At 39.8% G+C, this 19333-nt stretch overlaps 1 protein-coding gene across 1 annotated transcript in view; it reads left to right on the top strand.

Annotated features, from left to right (window-relative positions):
- The window catches only part of ANKFN1 (ankyrin repeat and fibronectin type III domain containing 1), a 451629-nt gene that overhangs the window by 248189 nt on the left and 184107 nt on the right, over positions 1-19333 (top strand). The window lies entirely within an intron of this gene.

Here is a 19333-nt window from a genome sequence, read left to right as displayed (position 1 = left end):
AAGACCATCCATTATGTTATTCAATACTCCCTATATAAAGAGCTGTGTGATGAATTTGTTCTGAGATTTCAGTACTAAAAAGAAAATGTTTCTGTGCCCCTCCCAGTTAACTATTTTGCTTGCATTTTAGAGGTAATTAAAGTCATGAAACTCAAGAGTATTAGAGGGATGTTCCTTAATTTAGGAAAGGGATTCATGATTCCCTCTACTTTCTGCTTTGCTTATAAAGGAGTTCAGAGCCTTGCCTTCCATGAAGTTGTCATCACTTCCCTTGTCCTGGTTTCTGAGCTGGTCCAACACTCTCCTTTTCCTCTCCTCTTTTCAACACCCAGTTCTTGGTCTCCTAGCCATGTAGTCCTTGCTCTGGTCACCTCTATCTCCAATGCTTTGTGGAAGGAAGAGAGGTTAAAATAATATGTTACTTTCTCCAAACAATATGTTGCTTTGCAGGGGACCTCTGGGGAAAGGACACTTTAACCAAAGGCCTATCGAAAAATGTTCTTATAAGAGTCTCCTCCAAACAAAAGAAAACAAAACAAAGAGTTCTTTGAACCAAAAGGTTAAGAAATATTATATGCTCCGACTGCCTCTTGGGGGTCCTCAAAGAATATTAGCAGAATTAAATCTGAAAAGTCCTAAAGTAAAGAAAATAAGTATATTTGAATACACAGTCTATTTACATGTGGAACTCAAAATAATACGTTTTAAGAACAATTCACTTAATCTAAAGAGTGGATTCTGCTGATGGATCTTTTAGGGACTGGGGCCAATGAGTAGAGGTGATACGGGGTCAATTGGAGGGATGACTTGTTCTGCTTCCTGGAGAAGACCAGAGATAACTGCCCACTCTCCTTCATGACTCAGCACCCAAGCCTAGGAAGCCTAGCCTCCTTCCCAGATACTGAGGCCTTTCAAACACCACTGGCTTCCACAAATGTTCCACTTATCTCCATCAACCCACATAGCTTCCCCACCCAATGTTCACAGACCTTTAGAGCTCCTTACCAGCTGTATTCAACTTTTTTGAATAAAAGCAACAGGAACCCTTTTGGAGAAAAAGAATTTATTGGCTCCTGTAACTGGAAGTCCAAGGGTAGACATAAAGCATGGCTGAATCCAGGGACTTCAATTAAGTCACCATGTCTGCTTCTTTCTCCTTCTCTTGGCTCTACTCATGACTGCCCATTGACATCATTCTTAGTATCTCTCCACATGCTGGGAAAGAAAGCCACTGACCACTCCAAGTGTGAGGGCTGTGAACTAACAATCCAAAAAGAAAAGAGACCTCCTCTCGCTATTGTTCATATACCAATCTGCATGGAAATGCTGTGGCTGGCCCCATGTACATGGCCCCATTCTCATCCCTGTAGCGAGGACTGAAATCAGAGGGTTGCCATGAAGCAACTGCCCATCTTGAGTTATGGGCCAACTTACAGGAGGGCATAACCACAGAGAAAAACTGCATGTTTACTACGTGAATACCAACATTATATGTCTTGCTTGTTTTACGGGCATGAATTATTTTGTTTAAAAATATGTTTTGCTTAAGAAAAAGAACCCCCATTTCACTCTTCTTACAATTACTTACACTGCATCCCTTAGCTCTCACTTGTAGTGTTTCAAGGACACTTTTTTCAGGGACACCTTGTCTCCCCAGCTGGACTCTAAGCTCCTCCAGGACAGAAATCAGGCTTTCTTTTGGTTTCCTGTTCCTCCTTCTCCTACCTAGTCCTCTTTTCTCATTCTTCAAAATTCCATTGAATGTCTATTACACACCGGGAACTGTACTAAGCCCTAGAAATTAAAAATAAATAAAAATGCAAGAAACTCAGAAAATACTTCATGAATAACTAAACCCCATTTCTTATGACATCCTCACTACTAAGATGGACCTTATTTTCTTGACCACTGGCATCGTAGCATTTTTGATGAGGTAATTATGTGACCTTGGGCAAGTCATATCCCCCTTTGTGCTTCAGATTCCTCTTGTGAAACAAACAGATAGCAAGATGCTCTCCAAGCTCTAAAATTCTAGGGTTCTAAGCCATAGATAGCCATAGAACAGGGGCAGGAAGAGACACTGCTTTTGAGCTCATCCCTAATTGTCTCATTTTCCAGCTTTGATTGCATCCCAACCCACCCTTAGCATAAAAGATAGGGGAACACATGTTTGTTTCACTGCCCCCTCTGCCAAATATCACTTCCAGATAAATTGGATGTACCGTTTTATTTTTTTATTTTTTTGGATGTACCATTTTAGACCCTTTCACAACCTTCTGGCACATTGACTGTAACTAGCCGTTGTATTGATATGCACTCTGCAATTTGGGCAGCCCTCCCAAACAGGTCTTGGAGGCAGATAAGGTGTTGCCCCCATTTTACAGCTTTGAGAAAGCTAAGGTTGAGATATAACTACCATCTTGTTTGAGGTCATGGAGTTGGTATGGGTTTCTAAATGATGCCAAGACAGTGCCCTCTCTCTTCTATGCAAGACCGTGGCACAATGTAAAACAGAGTTAGTTCTTGCCATCCAAAGCCTGGATCCCATGAGAACAATGTCTGTGAACTTCTTAAGACATTTAAGTCAAAAAGGCTTTGGTGAAGCATAGTTTTAACCCACAACATAATAAGGCCTTTGGCAAGGAGACAAGGAACACCAGGAACACAGTGTCTGCCAGGAAAATGCAGCAGAATGCCACATATATCAAGCAGCTCCCACAGCCTGGGATAAAAGAAATTAGAACAGGGGGAAATCTGACCATGTTTGAGGTCCTCTATTCTGTGAAGTTCTCATTCAGGTCCTTGAAAAGTCAGATGTACTTTCCCACATTCTCCTAAACCCTGCCTTTCATTTTTAAACCAAGGTGCCTGCTTAGAGAAATCCAATGCACATGTTTCTGATTCATTTAGAGTTATCAAGATCTATTATGGAAGAGCTATCTGGTGTCCAGAAGTCTTTCTCTCTCTTTTTAATAAGCCATTGAAAGCTTCTGGTAAGCTGTTGGGCCATGCTCGAGTTGGACACATGTAAATGACGAAGGGCACCCAAAGAGCCCAGTGGGCATGCAGGTGCCTGTCTGCTTAGAGACCAAGATGAACAACACTAGTGAGCAGAATCTCCCAGGCTCCATAGAAAATGGACTCCACTAAGAGAGCCCAGAGAAGCTAAAAGCAGGACTATTTGCCTAGAGCCAGGCCCAGGCAGTTGCCATGAGGACCAGCAACAGGGCTAGAGACTTGGGGTAGAAGGTTTTCCTGTCCTGTCCATTCTCCAGAGATAGAAGGACAGAAGAACTACAGAATTGCTAGCTCAGGAGGAGATGGTCACTCCAGGGAAAGAGAGTCCAGTTCACCAAGCACACAGTCCTAGCCACCATCATCCCTTCCCTAGGTGACTTCCCCAACAGCCTCCTGGCTCATGGCTCTGCTTCTACTCCTGACCCTGTACAGCTCAGATTTTACCCCGGAGAAACCAAAGTAATCATTTAAAATAGAAAATCAGAGCTCACCCCTATTTGGTTTAGAAATTTCAGATGGCTTCCTAGAGCCCTTTGAATACAATCCAGATTCCTTGCCATACCCAGAATATTCCTCAGGACCAGCTTCACCTGCCCCTCCAACCTCAGTCCCTACCCTTTCGTCCTCATTCACTCCATTCCAGCCAAATGGCTGCTGTTCTCCAACTTGAACATGTGAGGCTCATTTCAACCCCAGGATCTTTGCATTTGCTGTTTCCTAGCCTGTGGTTCTTTCTTCAGGTCATCATACCACTGGTTCCATCTCATTGTTTGTCTCTTCTTTTAGTCCTCTCTTCACTCATCACTCCCGCTGCAGTGATGCTTCCACCTTAGCTTGCTCTTTAATGTTTCATTTTTTTCGTGGTACTTACCACCACCCAAAATTGTCTTAATTGCATCTTTGTTTATATGATTAGTCCTGCTGACTCCCACCAGAGTGTAAGCTCTGGACCAGAGATCATTCTTCCTAACTCACATAGGGTAGTATCTCAATAATTATTTGTTGAATGAATGAATGCTCTTAACAAATATTTTGACTCAGAGTCACATATAACCTGTAGGAGGGACCTACAAGAGCCTTGCCTCTCTTGGATAAGGTGGTATCAATCCATTGCTCTTGGGATGCCTGGATGGCTCAGCGATTAAGCTCTGCTTTCGGCTCAGGGCGTGATCCTGGAATTCAGGGATCAAATCCCACATCGGACTCCCTGAAGGGAGCTTGCTTCTCCCTCTGCCTATGTCTCTGCCTCTCTCTCTGTGTCTCTCATGAATAAATAAATAAACTCTTTAAAAAATATTTATTGCTCTCAGACAAATACTCTGGGGAAAATGCTATGACAGTGACCAGGAAAGACAGCAGAGCCTAAAATAGATGACCATAGGAACAACTGCTGGCTCAAACCTCTAGAGTGTTGTTGGAAGGCTTGATGCTGTAGAGACCAAGTTGAACCCTGGTATCTGCAAGAGACCTGAGCAGCTCATGGAGATGCAGCCAGAACAGATGAAGCACAGCGAAGGTCCCACCACTGACATTCATGGCCAAACGTCTTTGGGCAGGTATTTACCCTTTTTGAACCCGTTTCCTCTTTTGAAAAACTAGGGTAATATCTAACTCAGAGACTCCTGTTTTACATAAAATATATAAAGTAACAACACTGAATTTGGTATTAAAAGCCTATTCAAGACGTGGTAGTAGTTAAATGGAGGAGCAGAAGTAAAAGAGTTCCTATGATAAACTAGAGAAGCATGGTTTTGTTATGATAATAGGACAGGTGCTTCCCCAGACTGGAGTGACCTGGGGAATGTTTCCACCCACCAACCCAACAGCTACATTTCTAACTGGAGGCTGAAGGAGGGAAATGCCAGGCCTGAGTGCAATATCTTGCAGAAAGGATCCTGATTCCACATTTAACTCCCAACTGTCTGGGAAAATGTTCTTTGGTTTGTTTCCTTTAAATCCCTGCCAGGAAAAACTGATAGATGATGCCTGGATTGGGCCCCTGGTTTAACAAATATTTTTTCTAGATATAGCTGTTAATGTATCTTACCAGCCTGAGTTGTCACTTTCACACAAAAGACAGCAAGTTCTAACTCCTACAGCACAAGTTTGGCACTCTGAATCTCTCTGACAAATTCCTTGGTATTCTCCTTCATTTTTTCCTCATATGATAAATACACATAAAATATTTTACGTGACTGAATTCTTAGTATGTGTATATTTCAGTATCCCTTTTTCGTTTAATACTATAACATGTTCACTCACCTTGTTATGAACAACTCTCTGTAAATATATTTATTTAATAGGTATGTGATATTCATTTCTATGACTGGCTCATACTTTTCTGAGACTTTCCTCTGTTGTTCAGTGTTTAGGCTTTTCCTTTCAGTTTTTCACTATCATTTATAATATTGTGATACATAAATTTTTACCTGAATTTTATGTAGTTCTCATAAGAGTGGCAGAAATGAATTTTTTTATCAAAAACAATGGACATTTTAAGGGCCTTTATAGTATTGCTAAATTGATTTCAAGAATACAACTAAGGATGCCATTGGTTAGGTGTTAGATTCTTGATTTCAGTTCAGGGCATGATCATGGGTCATGAGATCGAGCACCACCCCTCCCTCCTGCAGGCTCTGCCCTCAATGGGAAGTCTGCTTGAGATTCTTTCTCTCCCTCTCTGCCCCTCTCCCCACGCTTGCATGCATGTCTCTCTCTCTCTCTCTCTGAAATAAATAAATCTTTTTTTTAAAAAGAATACAATTATATACTATACCCAAATATATGTTATTTTCATTCACATATGTGATTGATTATAAGTTAGACTGGGTTGTTTCATGTTTGTTAGCTGGAACTAGGTTGATAAATAAAGAATGTTATTAAAATCTGAAGGAAGTCAAAAAATATATAAAGGAAAAAACTAAAAGTATAAAAATAATTAAGTTCCCAAAGTATAGGCTTAGACTCAGAAAAATTAAAGTACCTAATATTGTATATTTAACATGTATCAGAAACTTTGTTGTTTATGTGAAACTATCTTTTATCCTCATGACAAATGTATAGTATGGTTAGAACATCTTCCAACTATGATACCCCAAGCAACTGACTCATTTAACTGAAAAACACTGATAAGTCTGGCTTTGGGTAGAGCCTAATTCAAGGTCCCAAATGATGCTTTTTATATTTGTTACTCTGACTTCTTCTGTGTCTGCTACATTCTTAGCAATGAATGGTTCCCAAGAGCTGGGGCCAAAGTCTTAACTGCATTTCACTGACTCTCACCAGGTCACGTTTCTAGAATTGTGGTGATGCAACATTCTTATTGGGCAGATTTTACTCACACATAGTAGCATCTAAAACACATGAGCTATGAATAGGGTAGTGGGCCGCACCATAAAGAAAACTGGGGACTCTGGTCAGGAGAAGTGTCAGTGGGGATCCCTGGGTGGTGCAGCGGTTTGGCGCCTGCCTTTGGCCCAGGGCGTGATCCTGGAGACCCGGGATCGAATCCCACATCAGGCTCCCAGTGCATGGAGCCTGCTTCTCCCTCTGCCTGTGTCTCTGCCTCTCTCTCTCTCTCTCTGTGACTATCATAAATAAATAAAAATTTTAAAAAAATTTTTTTTAAAAAAAGGAGAAGTGTCAGTGGACATTGTGCAGCAAGTAACTCTACTACAGGCACAGACTCTTACTAAACACAGTTTTATAGATAACAAATTGAGGCTAGGAGAGCTTATTGGCTGCTCCAAGATCACACAGTTAGTATGCCATCAAGAGTGATCCAAATGCACTCTCCCATTTATCTGACCCAAGGAGAAACACTGAAGAGCTTGACAGAGCCCCCAAATCTCTGACCCAAACATAACCTCATTCTAGCCCTTTTAGGGCTGGTAGTTTGCCTGGATTCCTCCTTCAGCTCTGGGTCTCCACATAATTGCATTCATTCAGACTGAGTGCATTTATTGATTCAGCCCCAAGAGGAGACTTCCACTCATTCTAGCTTTTGGTTTAATGAAGTCACAGTTATTATTATAGGATTTGAAGGGCAGACAGGCTTGAGTTCAATCTTGTCTCTGAAAAATGTACCTTGAGAATATTTACATGGAGTAAATAATAGTCCCTACTTCATGTGATGGTTGTGAGAATTAAGTGCACTCATGCATGCAAAGCTGTTGAGAGACATGTCTGCTCCTCATTGGTACCCATCGACGATCGGCCATTTTGGGGCATGAAAGGCATTGTCACCACCTCCTTCTGTGCTATTACTACCCATCCTCAGGAAAGATCACTTACAATTTCAAATCCATCATCTAAAGTTGAGTGTAATGCATGATAGAGAGAAAACTAAACCAAGGATCATTCTTTCATAGCAGAGGATTAAACCCCTCCTTCAGATTGGAATTTTTCTGATTAACAAAGAGGTGAATGTTATGAAGAGGAGTCTATACTTATTTCTTAACTCATGAAATTTTTATTCCACTTATTCTTAATAGCTTATCTCCCCACTCTGAATTCTTTCTTACTCATTAGATATTTTGACTTACCAGAGGCTATATTTACATGCTTTAGATGAACACATTTTTTTGCTAACGGAGCCCCCAGCTTCACTCACATTTTTTCTTGAATCATGGTGAGTTCATTTTCAAGTTTATTTGAGGAGAAGGAGGCTACTCTGTGCACCATGCCAGTAATGTTTGTGGGTTACTCCTAGTGCTAGTCAGGGTTCTGTAGAGAAATAAAACTAATGGGATGGAAAGAGAGATTGAAAGAGGTATGAGGAGTGACTCTCATGGCTATGAAGGCTGAGAAGTCCCACAATCTGCTGTCTTCAAGCAGGAAGCCAAGGAAAGCTGGTGATACACTTTTTTTTTAAATAATAAATTTATTTTTTATTGGTGTTCAATTTGCCAACATACAGAATAACACCCAGTGCTCATCCCGCCAAGTGCCCCCCTCAGTGCCCACCACCCAGTCACCCCCACCCCCTGCCCTCCTCCCCTTCCACCACCCCCAGTTCGTTTCCCAGTTAGGAGTCTTCCATGTTCTGTCTCCCTTTCTGATATTTCCTACCCATTTCTTCTCCCTTCCCCTCTATTCCCTTTCACTATTATTTATATTCCCCAAATGAATGAAACCATATAATGTTTGTCCTTCTCCGATTGACTTATTTCACTCAGCATAATACCCTCCAGTTCCAACCACATCGAAGCAAATAGTGGGTATTTATCATTTCTAATGGCTGAGGAATATTCCATTGTATACATAGACCACATCTTCTTTATCCATTCATCTTTCAATGGACACCGAGGCTCCTTCCACAGTTTGGCTATTGTGGACATTGCTGCTAGAAACATCTAGGTGCAGGTGTCCCGGCGTTTCATTGCATCTGTATCTTTGGGGTAAATCCCCAGCAGTGCAATTGCTGGGTCATAGGGAAGGTCTATTTTTAACTCTTTGAGGAGCCTCCACACAGTTTTCCAGAGTGGCTGCACCAGTTCACATTCCCACCAACAGTGCAAGAGGATTCCCTTTTCTCCGCATCCTCTCCAACATTTGTGGTTTCCTGCCTTGTCAATTTTCCCCATTCTCACTGGTGTGAGGTGGTATCTCATTGCGGTTTTGATTTGTATTTCCCTGATGGCAAGTGATGAGGAGCATTTTCTCATGTGCGTGTTGGCCATGTCTATGTCTTCCTCTGTGAGATTTCTCTTCATGTCTTTTGCCCATTTCATGATTGGATTGTTTGTTTCTTTGCTGTTGAGTTTAATAAGTTCTTTATAGATCTTGAAAACTAGCCCTTTATCTGATATGTCATTTGCAAATATCTTCTCCCATTCTGTAGGTTGTCTTTGAGTTTTGTTGACTGTATCCTTTGCTGTGCAAAAGCTTCTTATCTTGATGAAGTCCCAATAGTTCATTTTTGCTTTTGTTTCTTTTGCCTTCGTGGAAGTATCTTGCAAGAAGTTACTGTGGTCGAGTTCAAAAAGGGTGTTGCCTGTTCTCCTCTAGGATTTTGATGGAATCTTGTCTCACATTAAGATCTTTCATTCATTTTGAGTTTATCTTTGTGTATGGTGAAAGAGAGTGGTCTAGTTTCATTCTTCTGCATGTGGATGTCCAATTTTCCCAGCACCATTTACTGAAGAGACCGTCTTTCTTCCAGTGGATAGTCTTTCCTCCTTTATCGAATATTAGTTGACCATAAAGTTGAGGGTCCACTTCTGGGTTCTCTATTCTGTTCCATTGATCTATGTGTCTGTTTTTGTGCCAGTACCACACTGTCTTGATGACCACAGCTTTGTAGTACAACCTGAAATCTGGCATTGTGATGCCCCCAGCTATGGTTTTCTTTTTTAAAATTCCCCTGGCTATTCGGGGTCTTTTCTGATTCCACACAAATCTTAAAATAATTTGTTCTAACTCTCTGAAGAAAGTCCATGGTATTTTGATAGGGATTGCATTAAACGTGTAAATTGCCTTGGGTAACATTGACATTTTCACAATATTAATTCTGCCAATCCATGAGCATGGAATATTTTTCCATCTCTTTGTGTCTTCCTCAATTTCTTTCAGAAGTGTTCTATAGTTTTTAGGGTATAGATCCTTTACCTCTTTGCTGAGGTTTATTCCTAGGTATCTTATGCTTTTGGGTGCAATTGTGATACACTTTTAATCCAAAACAGAAGGCCTGAAAACCAGGGGAGCCAACGGCGGTGTAAGTCCCAGTCTGAGTCCAAGGATCCAAGAACCAGGAGTGTCAGTGTCCTAGGGTAGGAGAAGATAAACGTTCCAGCTAAAGCAGAGAGCAAATTCACTCTGCCTCCTCTTTCTGTTCTATTCAAACCCTCAAAAATTGGATGATGCCCACCCACACTGGTAAGGATGATCTTCCTTACTCAGTCTGCTATTTCAAATGCTAAATCTCTTCCAAAAGCATGCTCACAGACACACTCAGAAATAATGTTCTACCAGCAATCTGGGCACTCCTTAAGGCCCAAATAAATTGACATGTAAAAGGAACCATCACACCTGAACTCCTGAAATCCCAGCTATAGAAATAATCTAGAATATAAGAGCCATCCAGGTCAGTCTCCACTGCCACATAAGGGAATGACCACCAATTGGTAGCTGTTTGATATGTCCACTTTTTATTTAAATATTTGTTTATAAACAGCTGTCAGTTCTCTTATTGAAATTCTCCAGGAACAAATCTGAATTCAGGAGTCAATTCCAGGATTTTTTTTTTTATTCTTAAAAATCAAAAGGTCATATTCTTTTACTTAATCCTGATTGTCATACAGTGTTGAATTGCATACTGTCATACAATATTCAGTAATAAAATGCCTATCTGAGTATTAATCATTAAAGTAATTTTCATTTTATTCTTAAGTGATAACTAAGCACTTTGTAGACACACTTTGGTGATGAAAAATATAGGAATTACAATTCCAAACTTTACAGATTTGACTTGTAAGATGTCAATCTTGTAAATCCTTTGTTTTGACTAAAGACCATTTCTTTGTCGGGGCACCTCGGTGGCTCAGTCAGTTAAGCATCTGACTCTTGATTTCAGTTCAGGTAATGATCTCAGGGTCGTAAGATCAAGCCCTGCATCAGGCTTTGTGCTCACCAGGGAGTCTACTTGAGATTCTTCTCTCTTTCCCTCTCTCTCTGCCCCTCTGCCCCCCACGCTTGCACAAGTATGTGCATGCTTTCATTCTCTCTCACTCAAAAATAACCTTTTTTTAAAGACCATTTTTTTCATTTATTGACTTACAGAGTTATCCTGTGGTAGTATAATAATCATGGTGATTATAATGATGATATACTAGTAATAGTAGTAGTTCTTGTGTATTGAAGACCTACTATGTGCCAGGCACTATCCTGTGTGCTACACATAATTTCCTTATGCAATCCTCACAGTAACCCTGAGAATTAAGTATTCATATCTCCATTTTACAGAGGGCAACAGCAGATTTCAAAGAATTATGTTCAGAGTCTTATGATAGTAAGTAACAGTACCAGAATTAAAACCAAATATGGCTAACTCCAAAGCCTAGACTGTTTTAGAACTGAGTTTGCAATCCTTCAGAGTTTGAGTTTTAGAAATCTGGCTCTCTGCCATAGAATCGTATTTTTTAGCCCGAATGGTAGATCCTAGGAAGTGACAGAGTGATTTGATTAAAGCCTGAAAGCTAGCAATGTAGGTAATTTTTTATGGAAGACAACACTGAGTCATGTGATCTGCAGAGTTTCCAGTAACTGAGACAATGGTGTTGCTATCATGAGAATCCTCACACGCTTCAGTATACCACTCTGCCAACAAGAGCAAAGGACGATACCTACTCTGTGTGTCAGCATGTCTGATAAGATGTGTTTGAAAACTTGCTCCCTTAAGAAAGTAATCATTTATCAAGGAAACATCAAGAGATAAACCAGTCTTTTATTACTGATCAATGACTTTTTAAAAGCAACTCCCTACAAAAGCCACTCTGGATTACCCATCCATGGCAATATCAAAATGATCAAATCAGCTTATGTCTCATGCTAAAGCCTTTTCTTATCTAAATGTTTCTTTGCCAGCCTCTCTAGAATTCTCAAAGGCAATAGCAGTAGAATACAATCTGGGTCCTCGCAAGATGGCTCCCAAGGAACTTTTCCTTCCCTGCCATCCCATCCCCCTTCCTTGCTCCCCCTTCCCTCAGTCATCCCCTTGGATCTAAGTTTTCTAAAATCCCCAAATTAGGTATTAAGTACATGTTTATTCCATCACAATTTTCTCCTCTAATCTGGGAGATAAAAATAACAGAAAGAAATGTCTGTTTGTAGTCTCATTTTATCCTCTACTGTCCCCAAAGTAAACTTCAGAATGCTGCTGGTCTCATGCCTCCTCTTTCTTCCTTGGGCCCAGTCCAAACAGGACAGCTTTGAGGGCGGACCCCACATATAGCTCCAGTTTAGAAAAATTACTATCACTTCAGGAATATGCAGACTGATTCTGAATGCACTTCTGGCATATCACCAGAATTTTTTTTAACCACTTCTATTTAAAAAACTATAGAATAGGGTTATTTATTGGCAAAAGTAATTCTGAGAATCAATGACCAACAGGCAGCTTGAGAGACAGCTTGAAAGATGCCTTCTGACAAAATGCAAATAATCACAAACAACCTATAAGAGCCCAGAATTACTCACTGAATAGGTACACTAGAACTGCCTTCGTTTGTCTTGAACTCCCTCGAAATGAGAAAAACTGTGGAATTGTGACATTTGTTTTAAAAGATGTTCAACATGAAACTTAAAGGTGAAAGATCCATTTAGGGTGGATTGTTTTAAGCTTTGGAATGAGCAGTGTCTGATTGTTAAGTCATTCTGTAGGACTTTGGTTAGAGATGTAATGTGGGTCTTAGTTTTTCCTTCCTTAGGAAGGTGGTTCCGTGTAACATTCAATGACCACCCTCTATGTGCCATGCCCTATGCTAATGAGAGAAAACCAAGTAAGACAAGCATGGCTTCTGTCTTCAAGGAGCTTAAAAAAACTTTATGCTGGAGAAAGTGGCATTACAGATTCTAATATACTCAAATTAAAGAACTCATGATTGCATACCATCAGTTTTTCTATTGTCCTGTCATTTTTCCTTTCCAAAGAGAAGGATGTTGAATCCCGGAGAGATAGAATAAATATGCATGCTGAGCAATGTTCTTTTTCCTGTGATGTTTAAAAGCAATTTTCTTTAAATGAAATTTAGATAGAAATTGCTAATATTGAAGTTAGTAATATTATCAGATATTCTGTGTTTTTACCCAAGAAGCATAAGAACTTCAGGCTTCATAGTGTTCCTTCAAATAGTCTTTTGTTTTTATAGCTTGAACCTTGACAACATGAAGACAGCTATTGACTTGGTATCCAGGGGTAGAATAACACACCTGGTCCTAATGCATATGTTATTTCTTTCAATCTTCCCCCTCTCTCTATTCCTTCTCTTTGTGACTTCCCAGAGGAAATTCATATTTAGAATTTAGCTCAGTAAGACACAAAGAGCTAGATAACATTCTCTGCTGGCAAGAAAGTGGCAGTTATTTCACTGGGTTGGGAGCTACAGTGGTGGGTGTTTTTGTAAGATTGACATCAATTTTTATTGTGTGCATCCATACAATGTTGTATGAAGAACAGCAGGTTTAGAGTGAGTCAGTTTGTAAGTTTTGTAAATTCAGACAACTCATTTATAACTTCTGAGCCTCAATTTCCACATCTATAAATTTGGTACTAAACTAGTGGTTCCCAAACTTTGCTATACATTAGAATCATCAGGAGAGCTTTTAAAAATCCTGATAACCAGGTTGCACATCAGACCAATTAAATCAGAATATCTCAAGGTGGGAGCATATGTGTGTGGTTCAAAGAGCCCCAGGTGGTTCTAGTGTATAGCAAAGTTAAAGAACCACTACAGAAAACTGTGATTTATCCAGTCTTTTCCTTTTTAAAAAAAATAAATTAATTTTTATTGGTGTTCAATTTACCAACATACAGAATAACACCCAGTGCTCATCCCGTCAAGTGTCCCCCTCAGTGCCCGTCACCCACTCACCCCCACCCCCCGCCCTCCTCCCCTTCCACCACCCCCAGTTCGTTTCCCAGAGTTAGGAGTCTTTATGTTCTGTCTCCCTTTCTGATATTTCCCGCACATTTCTTCTCCCTTCCCTTATATTCCCTTTCACCATTATTTATATTCCCCAAATGAATGAGAACATACACTGTTTGTCCCTCTCCGATTGACTTACTTCACTCAGCATAATACCCTCCAGTTCCATCCACGTTAAAGCAAATGGTGGGTATTTGTCGTTTCTAATGGCTGAGTAATATTCCATTGAGGAAGACATAGACATGGCCAACATGCACATGAGAAAATGCTCTGCATCACTTGCCATCAGGGAAATACAAATCAAAACCACAATGAGATACCACCTCACACCAGTGAGAATGGGGAAAATTAACAAGGCAGGAAACCACAAATGTTGGAGAGGATGCGGAGAAAAGGGAACCCTCTTACACTGTTGGTGGGAATGTGAACTGGTGCAGCCACTCTGGAAAACTGTGTGGAGGTTCCTCAAAGAGTTAAAAATAGACCTTCCCTGTGACCCAGCAATTGCACTGCTGGGGATTTACCCCAAAGATTCAGATGCAATGAAACGCCGGGACACCTGCACCCCGATGTTTCTAGCAGCAATGTCCACAATAGCCAAACTGTGGAAGGAGCCTCGGTGTCCATCGAAAGATGAATGGATAAAGAAGATGTGGTTTATGTATCCAGTCTTTTCCAACTCTAGTATTCTATATTCCATGACTCTCTGAGCTTTAGTTTTTTTGTCTTTATCATGAGGCTCAGGTTACTAGCAACTTACCTATAGCTTCAATAAGTCATAATCAAAATCTCAGTGGACTATTTTTTTTGGAATTTGGCAAACATTCTAAAATTTTTATGGAAATGCAAAGTATCTAAAATAGTCAAGGAAATCTTGCAAAAAAAATAATTGAGGGCTCAAGATTGTCAAACTATAGTAATTCAGACATGTGGTATTAGTGTGAGGATAGACAAATAGATCAATAGAACAGAATAGAAGATCCAACACTTGACCCTCACTTACACCATCAATTGATTTTCAACAAAGGTGCCAAAAAGGAAAAGAAATTTTTTCAATGCATAGCACTGCAATGACCAGATAATAATTTGTAAAAGAAATGAATCTCAATCCCTACCTCACATCAAATATAAATATAAATTTTACATGAATCACAGACCTAAATGTACAAGCTAAAACTACAGTATAAAGTTTCTAAAAATATATATATAAAATAAAATATTTGTGTTGAGATGCCTGGGTGGCTCAATGGTTGAGTGTCTGTCTTTGGCTCAGGTCATGATCCTGGGATCCAGGATCAAGTCCCGCATCAGGCTCCCCACAGGGAGCCTGCTTCTCCCTCTGCCTGTGTCTCTGCCTCTCTCTGTGTGTGTCTCTCATGAATAAGTAAATTTTAAAAATATTTTTTAAAAAATTTGTGAAGACTTCCTAAACAGGACACCAGGGGATCCCTGGGTGGCGCAGCGGTTTGGCGCCTGCCTTTGGCCCAGGGCGCGATCCTGGAGACCCGGGATTGAATCCCACATCAGGCTCCCGGTGCATGGAGCCTGCTTCTCCCTCCACCTGTGTCTCTGCCTCTCTCTCTCTCTCTGTGACTATCATAAATAAATAAAAAATTTTAAAAAAAAAATTAAAAAAAACTAAACAGGACACCAAAAGTACTTGCCATTAAAAATGATAAATTAGGAGCACCTGGGTGGTTCAGTTGGTTGAGTGGCTGATTCTTGATCTTGGCTCAGGTTATGGGATTGAGCCCTGCCCCTACCCTGTCGGGCTCCACACCCAGTAGAGAGTCTGCTTGAGGATTTGCTCTCTCCCTGTCCTTCTGTCCCTCTCTCCACTCATGTGCATTCACCCACTGTTTCTCCAAAATAACAAATATTTTTTAAATGATAAATTAAAAATTCAGAAGACTCTATTAAAAAATATGAATAGACAAGCCACAGACTGGGGGAAAAAAACTCACATTAAGTAGGACTTAAATTCAGAATATATAAAGAGTTCCTAAAACTCAAAAACAAAAAGGAAAACAACCCAATTTAAAAATGGGCAAAATACATGAATAGAATAAACACTTTACAAAAGACATAAAAATAACCATTAAGCACATAGAAAAACATCCAAACTCATTAGACATCAAGATGATGCAAATGGAACTTAGAAGGAAATTGAAATGGAAATTCCTTGTATACATTAGAATGACTAAAATTAGAAACTGACAATGCCAAATGTTGCCAAGGATGTAAACTGGAATTCACATATATTGGTCATAGGAGAGTAAAATGGTATAATTACATTGGAAAATTGGTGATTGCCTATAAAGTTAAGCATATGTCTACTCTTTGACCCAACAATCCCATCCCCTGTTAACCTAAGAGAAATGAAAGTAGATGGCCATACAAAAACTTTTACATGAATGTTCATAGGATCATTATTCTTTTTTTTTAATTTTTTTAAAATTTATTTATGATAGTCACAGAGAGAGAGAGAGAGAGAGAGAGAGGCAGAGACATAGGCTGAGGGAGAAGCAGGCTCCATGCACCGGGAGCCCAACGTGGGATTCGATCCCGGGTCTCCAGGATCGCGCCCTGGGCCAAAAGCAGGCGCTAAACCGCTGCGCCACCCAGGGATCCCAAAATTTTGTGTTTTTTTAAGATTTTATTTATTTATTCATGAGATAGAGAGAGAGAGGCAGAGGGAGAAGCAGGCTCCATGCAGGGAGCCCAATGTGGGACTTGATCCCAGAACTCTGGGATCAGGCCCTGAACCAAAGGCAGATGCTCAACTGCTGAGCCACCCAGGCGGCCAGGATCATTATTCATAATAGCCCCAAACTGCAGATGACACAAATGTCCACCAAAAGGATGCTTGGATAAACAAATTGTTTATATTCATACTCAGCAATAGTAAAGAATAAACTACTTATACAAAAGCAGCATGGATGAATCTCAAAACTTCATTGAGTGAAAGAAGCCAGACACAAAAGAATATACACAGTATAATTGCATTTTTTAAAGATTTTATTTATTTATTTATTTATTTATTTATTTATTTATTCATTCATTCATTCATTCATTCATTCATTTTAGAGAGAAAGCACACCCGTGAGTAAGGAGAGGGGCAGAGGGAGAGGGAGAGGCAGAGGAAGAGAGAGAGAAAAACTCAGCACTGAGCACAGAGCCTGACATGGGGCTCGATCTCAGGACCCTGAGATCATGACCTAAGCCAAAACCAAGAGTCAGAAGCTTAACTAGCTAAGCCACCCAGGCGGCCCATGATTACATTTATATAACAATGAAATCAAAATAGTGGTTGTCTTTATATGTGTGAGGAGGGAGGGTATGCAATAGACTCGAATTCTCTGGAGTTTTGGAAATGTTATATCTTGATTGCAGCGTGGGTTACATGGGTATATGTGTTTGTCAAACATTTACTAAAACTCATCAGACCGTATACCTAAGATCTATATGCAAATTATACCTCAAAAATTAAAATATAAGAAAATCACTTTTGTAAACTATAAACTGTTTTACAAGTACTAGGAAGTGTTTTGATTTTTAAAATTTGCAAGAAAAAGAGGAGTTTGAGATGGTTTGAGTGACAAACAGATGCTCAACAATCATATGGTACAGCGTATCCTATTTTCATCTGGATATTTGATGTGATTTGCTCCAATATGATGAGTGTGTTTTATAACTTAGAAAATGAGTGCAGTGCCTTCTAACCACTCTTACTATCAATTAAAAAAAAAAGGACCTGGCAACAAGTACCATAAGTGTATAGTCTTGAAGCTTGAAAGAGTGTTGGCACATTCACTTAGATATTGCAATTGCTGGTAATTTTAGTGATTTATTTAGTGAATTTTTATAGATTTAGTAATTTTACCTTTACATTGAAGTAAAAAAAAAAAGTTTAAGACATGTGACACTAGAAATCACATTATCTAAAGTGAGTTCTATTGATAACCAAACCACAAAATGAAAGTATGTGCATGATGCTAAAAAGTTAAAAACTCATCTAATATTTTATAGCAAAATCTCAACTGAGAAATTTCCAAGAGCAAAGCCCCCTCACCTCATTTTTAAACACTGACACATACCCCTATACACCTTCCATAAAGCACCAGGAGGGGCATTCATCTCTAGACAGGTCCCAAGAGCCGTGGGAACACTGAACCACAAGGACAGGTACCCAGGACAAAACCCCTCACTGCCCTCCTTCTTCCTAAGCATCTGTATATTCAGGTATAAAGAGCTGTTCCAGACAATGTTGTGAAGCTGACAGGGCTTGCTCTAATACAATCCTTCTTTAGGAGCTTTAAAAATAGGTGAAGATCTCCCCTATGCAAGATGTTAGGCCTAGAGTGCTTCCCACATGCTCCTTCCCATCCCCAAAATCATTCTGTCAGGAAAGGCCCAACCTAGCATCATGTCAGCCATTAGATGGTCTGATATACAAAACAAGGAGCCTCTCTTTCAAAGCTTTTAACTTGGCATAAAGGTGCATCTCTTGGTAGAGGGGAAGCTAATTAAGGGCTTTGCTCACTATTAATTACAGTACCTAAAATATAGTAGGTGCCATATGCATTGTGTAGACCATGCATCTTAATGAATGAATGCTGATCTCATGCCCCCATTGTAACGAATCAATGAAGTTATATATTTGAAGTGTTAGCTGAGCACCTGACACATAGGTTGAATTTCTATTCCTTTTTCCCTTTCTCTTTATAAAGATTTTTCCTCCTTAAAGGAACTCTTTCCTCTTATTTGATGACTAGATCTTATTCATTTTAACCACCACAACCCAACTCTTTGAAAAACAGGAAATAATTATTTACAGCTATCAAAAGATTGGTGACATCTTACCATGACTATGTTATGGTTTCTGTTTCCTCACCCAGCAGTAGACTTTTAGACACTGATTGAGAAACTAAACACCCTAAACTCTGATATTTGACAAAAGTCCCCAGAGAGATCTGGAAATGTTGTGTGTGTTTTTCTGTGTGGGGGGTGATTGAATGTACATGCGTGTGTTTGTGTATGAGAGAGAGGACTGATTTGTGAAACTCTAGCAGTGGACTTAAATGGTATAAACTACTCCAGAATACAAAAAAATATTATAAAATTTCCAATTATAATTCACCTTTTAAATTTGTCTTAGAAGGTATAATGTCAAAAATACTCATAAGATCCTTTATCTTCCCTTTTTCTTCACAAATAAACACACTGTCCATCTTCTTAAGTCTAAAAAGAATCCAGTCAGGGGGTGTCTGGGTGGCTTAGTCAGCTAAGCGTCTTGACTCTTGGTTTCAGCTCAGGTCATGATCTCGCAGTCATCGGATCAAGCCCCACATTGGGCAGTTTGCTTCAGATTCTTTCTCCCTCTCCATTTTCCCCTCCCCACTCGCATGCTCTCTCTCCATCTCTCTAATAAATAAAAAGCTTAAAAAAATAAAATAAAAATAAAAGGAATCCAATCAGGGCTAATGATTTCCCATTTAACTTGATCCGAGTTTCACTTCATCTTATGGAATAGCCCAGCATAAGAAAGCACACCTCAGAACAGAAAGGGATGGAATCCAGCAGAGTATAAAAAGCAGGGTACTTTGGGAGGATTAACATTCTGTGAGATTTTTGTTTCAGTTTTATATATGCAATGTGTGTGTGTGTTTACA

Source organism: Vulpes lagopus, chromosome 12 (genome assembly GCF_018345385.1).
Source record: "Vulpes lagopus strain Blue_001 chromosome 12, ASM1834538v1, whole genome shotgun sequence".
Taxonomy (NCBI): Eukaryota; Metazoa; Chordata; class Mammalia; order Carnivora; family Canidae; genus Vulpes; species Vulpes lagopus.
Note: the sequence above shows the minus strand (reverse complement) of the source record. Positions and strands in the feature narration are given on the sequence as shown.